This window comes from Durio zibethinus, chromosome 10 (genome assembly GCF_047325235.1).
Source record: "Durio zibethinus cultivar Kanyao isolate XHJ-2024 chromosome 10, ASM4732523v1, whole genome shotgun sequence".
Taxonomy (NCBI): domain Eukaryota; kingdom Viridiplantae; phylum Streptophyta; class Magnoliopsida; order Malvales; family Malvaceae; genus Durio; species Durio zibethinus.
In genome coordinates this window covers 5,779,751-5,785,750 of record NC_143171.1, presented here as the reverse complement: position 1 = coordinate 5,785,750, position 6,000 = coordinate 5,779,751, and positions in this window count along the sequence as shown.

Here is a 6,000-nt window from a genome sequence, read left to right as displayed (position 1 = left end):
TAAACACAAGTAAAAGATAGTACTATACAAACTATCCTCGAAGACGTGAAATTTGATTGTGGGGATGTCAGCTGGAAGAAGTTCATTGGCCATCTCGAGTCCGTTTTCAAAACATGATCATGGCCACGGCTGTAGTATGACTTGTTCACAGGCCAAAAATTAAATAATAAAAAACATTGGCTTTTGTTTTCGTCACTATATATTTTTTACTTTGACAAGTTCTGTTGGATTGCGTGGTGTGGACGATCAAGTCCTCTCCAAATAACGTGATAGCACAAACGTTGGAATTTGATCACCGATCATTCTGACTTTCTCATCCACTTCTCTTTGTCTTTCTCTACTGTTGGTTCTTTTTCTTAGTCAAACTTCGGCTAATAAGGTCGAAACGTTTTAAAAATTGCGCTAGAGAGAGAGAGATCTGTGGAATTTCATATCCAAATATTACCCCAAAAAAAAATTAAAGAAATTATTAACCAATTCAGGCCTAAGCCATGCCCAAGAAGTTTGAGAAATGCTACTACGTCCGATATTTTATAAGGATTTTTTTTCTCATCTTTTTTTACAAAAAAATCAGAACCCACAATTAAAAAAATTATAAATATTAAAATTTAAATGTCATTCTTATTAAATTTTAATTTTAAAAAATTATATTAATCAATTAAAATAAATTTTAATATCCTTTACATTCAAGGTCTAAGTTTATATAAATTTAAAGGTTGGATGAAGGCTTAATTAAATTAATTCAATATTTTCTTAACTTCTTGTACTAAATTTCCACAATGTGGAGTAACGTTCCAAAATGATCACTTTTACATGTGGACAAACATCAGCATCCTTATTTGGAAAAAATGGATAAATCCATGTTTCTAGTCTTCTTCCTTTGGGGAATTCTCTAAACCAAAGTTAATATTAATGGCAGTCATTTTCAATTTTCGCCATTAACAACCCTGCCCATTACTCAAGCAAGCATCAGCATAATCATGACTGGCATAAACAACCTTATTTTTAAAGTAATGTCACTTTTTTTTTTTTTTTGGTTTCTCTTCGCTTTTAATAAATTGATAATTGTCAAAGACGTAAGCATAATAAATAAACCAATGGCATGAAATTCTCTAAGTCCAAATTAAACTTCCAATAAACCCCGTTGATAAAATCAACCTATTCACACAGGGAATAATATTAGCCATTAGTCAGTAACATAAACAACGAATGGCTAATGATCAGTTGTCTAACATATTTAAACATAATGAAAATAGAATAAACCTTATTCATATTCTTGGACCTCTTCTGTTTTTGAGTCAACCATAATTAGAACTTAATTTAAAACATAAATAACAATTTTGCGAGTAAAATTCATTGGTACGTAATCTACTTTCTTGTTTTTATAAATGTGTCATTTTCTTTCATGAATTAAAAGATTTAGATTTATAATCCGCGATATTTTTCACAAATAATATCCATAGGTAACAATCAAAATAGTTAAGAAAAAAGTCAATGCAAGATCATTGGCTAATCTATGTGACCTGATACAAACAAGTGGCATGGGTCACATGTTTTAAATTTATTAATGGGTGATATTTCTCTTGCACGCACTTCTTAATGAACCATGTCACAAGTTCAAAACTCGAGAGATGAGAGGTGAAACTTGCATAGAAATTTTTGTTAATTGATTGATTATTGATTGACAAAAGAATGGATGATTGTGAAACCTTTTAAAATGTCGCCAATGGTAAATTTAAAATTTTTAGGTTATGGATAAAAATAATAAATGTAGAAAAATAATGAATTAACAGTGAATTTTACTCTAATTTTGCTTATGATAAATATTTTTTACAGTAAAAGGGAGAGGAAAATAGATTTATGAGTAATTAATTAGGATTTCGTTAGAAATCTAGGGGCTTGACTTTAAACCATTTTGCTTCACTCTTTCAAAGGCTGTTTTCTTTCAACAAAATAATAATAATAAAAAAAGAGGGTGTTTTCGGCTGTTCCACGCTGAAATAAACAAAGGCGTTGTTCTTATAAAGTCTGCATGTGGACCAACGTGACTGCAAAAAATGTAGAATTTCTGTTGTGTTTTTGTTTCTCTTTCACACATTCATTTCCTTTGTCTTCTTTCGACCAAGTTGAAGCCGGCCATCATATAGGAGTTTTCTAGGAAAGTTAAAACTAGACTTAGCCATAGACACGCCTTTGAACGATAGAAATAGAACATCTTTAGCTTTTTGGAGAGTGTTGGCAATTGACAGCCACTGTTGGTTTAATAAAATTTTCTCACTAAAAGTAATGTTGTTGTCCAAGACATAATTTTAAAGCATAAATATGTAGAAAATTTCCAAGTTTCAGCATAAAAAACTGGACGGAAATTGATCCCCACATGCATGGCGTCCTGCTTTTATCCATTGGAATTGGTTTTTCTTTGCTTTATATATTCTAAATGAAAACCAACATTGAGAACGAACAGAAGTGTGTCTGCAAGTGATGAACTAGTCAGTATTAGAACTCAATTATAAACAACTTTATTTTTCTAGAAACAGATGATTAATGAAGGATATATTCTCTCTGGTCAAACATTAATTTCAGTTAATTCTAAATGTCATCTACATTTAAATTGCGACTATTCTTTTCTTCTTGTACACAACTTACATTTTGTCTGGTTAATTTGAAATTTCTTTAACCCAATAATTATATTCTTACAATTGAATAATATTGAACATACTCAGTAAAATGATCCTTAGATTCGATGTATAGATAGCCTGTTAACCTTTTTTTATTTCAAGTCTTGGCATTTGAATCAAAAGGCAAAAGCGTCTTATCTGGGTAATGTATAATATAATTTTTTATTAATTTGAGCTACAATTAAGATTGAACTTCAGATCTTCAGTTTTGGAGTTGATTACAATATCATTGAACTAACAGATCATTGGTAATATAGTTCTCAATCGTGTCAAATAAGATTTTCCACTTAATTTGCAAGAGTAGTCATCAGCTATGGCAATAACCTGTTATTTCATATACCAAATGAAGTTTTTCTTTTATTGCAGAATTACTATACATGAAGTGGTTTTTGTTCCATTTCTCTATATACCATTTAATTAATTAATTAATTTTTTCTTTTTTTTTTCTTTCTTTTCTTTTCCTTTTTTCCTCTTTTTGACAGTTTTTTTTGTCGACCACCGGCAGTAGCATTGCTACCGGCTCTGACAGCCGCCTGTAGCTGCCAGTGGCTCTAACAGCCACCAACAGCCGTTCTGACAGCCGGTGACCATTATAATCATAGGCAATCAAAATCTCAGATTTTTTGAGATTTTGATCTTCATTTTGCTCTATAAATAAAGCTGCAAAAATACTTGCAAAAAAAGAAGCCTAGAAGCTCTGCCAAAAAACAAAAAAAAAAAAATCAAAAGGCACTCATTGCTATATTCAAAAAAGGAAAAGTTTCCTGTGAAAAAAAAAATTTCAAACACCAAAAAAAAAAAAAAAAACATTCCATGGAATGGAAACCACAGCTCCAGTCTACAAAACAAAAAAAAAACACCAAAAAAAACCCTTTGGCTGAATCTTCCAAGCCAAATTTACGCAGTTCAAGGCCCATTTTTGCAAAACTAAGCTTTGATTCATGTTTAAGGGATGAAAAGAAGATTCTAGGAGATTTTGGATTTTTTTGACGATTGACAGATGACAGTCGACGACCATCGACAGTAGTTGGCACGACGGAGCAGTCGTCAGATTCTGGGTTGCTAGAGAGAGAAGGAGAGAGTCTAAGAGGAAGAGAGAGAAAGAGAAAGAAGAAAACAAGAAAAATAGTTGATTTGGCCTTTAAATAGGTCTTCAAAACGACGCCTTTTAGGAAATAAGAAAAACGACGCCGTTTCACCCATAGAGGATCCGCGCTTTGACTCGTAATCGACTCGAGATTCGCGCACCTCACCCGACAACTCATTCTCCCTTTGCCTCCCAACCGGTCCAATGAATCGGCTCAGACCAGACCAAATCGACGTCGAACCATTGAACCCGAATCAAAAGGATTAGATCAGATCAAACCGTTAAATCGATCCAGACCCGCGTTGACCAGATCGTTGACTAATCCGATTCAGGTAATTTTTTTTTTTGAAATTTTTTTATATATTATTTTAAATGTTATTATTAATATTCATGCATATTAAAATATTTATATCTGTTAGAATAAATTTTTGTTAAAACAAATAAATGATAAAATATATATATAATAAAGTTTTTTTTTATAATTTTATTAATTTTAAAATAAACCTTATAAATTAATAAAAAAATGTAAGGAAAAAAGAAAATTTTTATCCGATTATGAGATTCAAATGTACTTTGAATATTGATACCTACGAAATCTCTAGGTGAAAAGATTTTTTTAAATACTATCAGTGTATTGGAGTATTTATAAAAAATTTTAGATACAATAAAAATTTTCTTTTTATAAAAACTAGTAAAATAAAATTAACTAATTTATAAAAAAGCTAAAATAAAGTGATAAAAAAATAAGAAAAAGGAAATTTTATCCAATAATGAGATTTTAAAAGTATTCCGAGTAACAATGCTTTACGAAATTCTTAGGTGAGAAGATTTTTTAAAATATTACTAGTGTATTATAATATTTATAAAAAAAACTTCAATATAATAAAAAATTCTTTTTTTTCTTCAAATTTAAATTAAATAAAAATCAAATAAAACAATTAATAAAATTTCTAACAAAGGAAAATAAAATGTGCGCATCAATACGGTAATATTTTGCATTGCGCACATGACATAGTTTTTTTTTACGAAAAGTAAATTTGAGCCTCCAAAGATGGGATTCTAAGGTATTCTGAAAAATGATGCCTAAAAAATCTCTAAGTGAGAAAAGATTCTTTTAATGTTACTAACGTACTGAAACATTTTAAGAATTATTTCAATAAAAGGATTCTAATTTAGTTTTCTCAAAAAAATTTGAGCACTAAAAATTTTTTTTCCAACAAATGAAAAAAATAAAAAAAAATTATTTTTAAACACAAAAAATAAGACTGTTTTATCAAAATTAATAGATAACACATAGTTAATCGGTACCGTTTTAAACGGGTGTTGTGAGGATGCTAATCATTCTTCACGCATAATCGACTCTCGAACTTAGACTATTTCGCAAACCATAAAATTATCTTTTTAATAAATTTTAATATTTTATTAAAAAAATAAATTTTAATAGGTGACCAATTGCACTTAATCAAAAAAAGATTGGTGACGACTTCGTTATGTTTTTATTTCGTTTTGAAATTCGTCGAGCGGATACAAAACCGTTATGATAATTTCTTTATGTTGAAACCATATAAACTCATAACTATAATCCAAACATGTCATAAAGTCAGAAAGTATTCAATCAAAACTCACCAAAATTTATCCTTTTTTTTAGCCCGCTTCTTATATTAATAAGAAGAGTGGCAAATGATGATCAAAAAGTTAAACTCGATGCATAAAGCATAGCAACTCCAAATTGGCAAATTGGATTGAATGGTTCTCGAACCAAAGATGAGCATACTAATATGGCAAATTGGATCGAATGGTTCTCGAACCAAAGATGAGCATACTAATATGTTACCTGCATACATGAATGTTATCAAAGCCAGACTGTAGAACCCACTTTTTATTGGGTTTCATAATTGTGGACAGAATTATTAAGCCAGAAAGCCCATTCCATCATGTTCCAATTTCCCAAATGGACCAATGTGTCTGAAACTTTTCTTCATTCGACGTGAACCATGACCAATAGTTAAGTTAATAACAGGCACTTAATTGCGGTTATGTTGGATTGAGCTGTGAGCACTAATATCATGTTTTGTCCTGAAGCACAACTTTGTCTCACATCGATGTAGACCTGTGTCAGTGGGTGCTCCTTTGCCTGCCTATATTGCACCCTTTCCCAGCTAAATCGCACTTATGGTGATTTGTAATTTTGGGGTGGGAGCATATATGAGGGGATTATTGCAAGCAATCTCACCC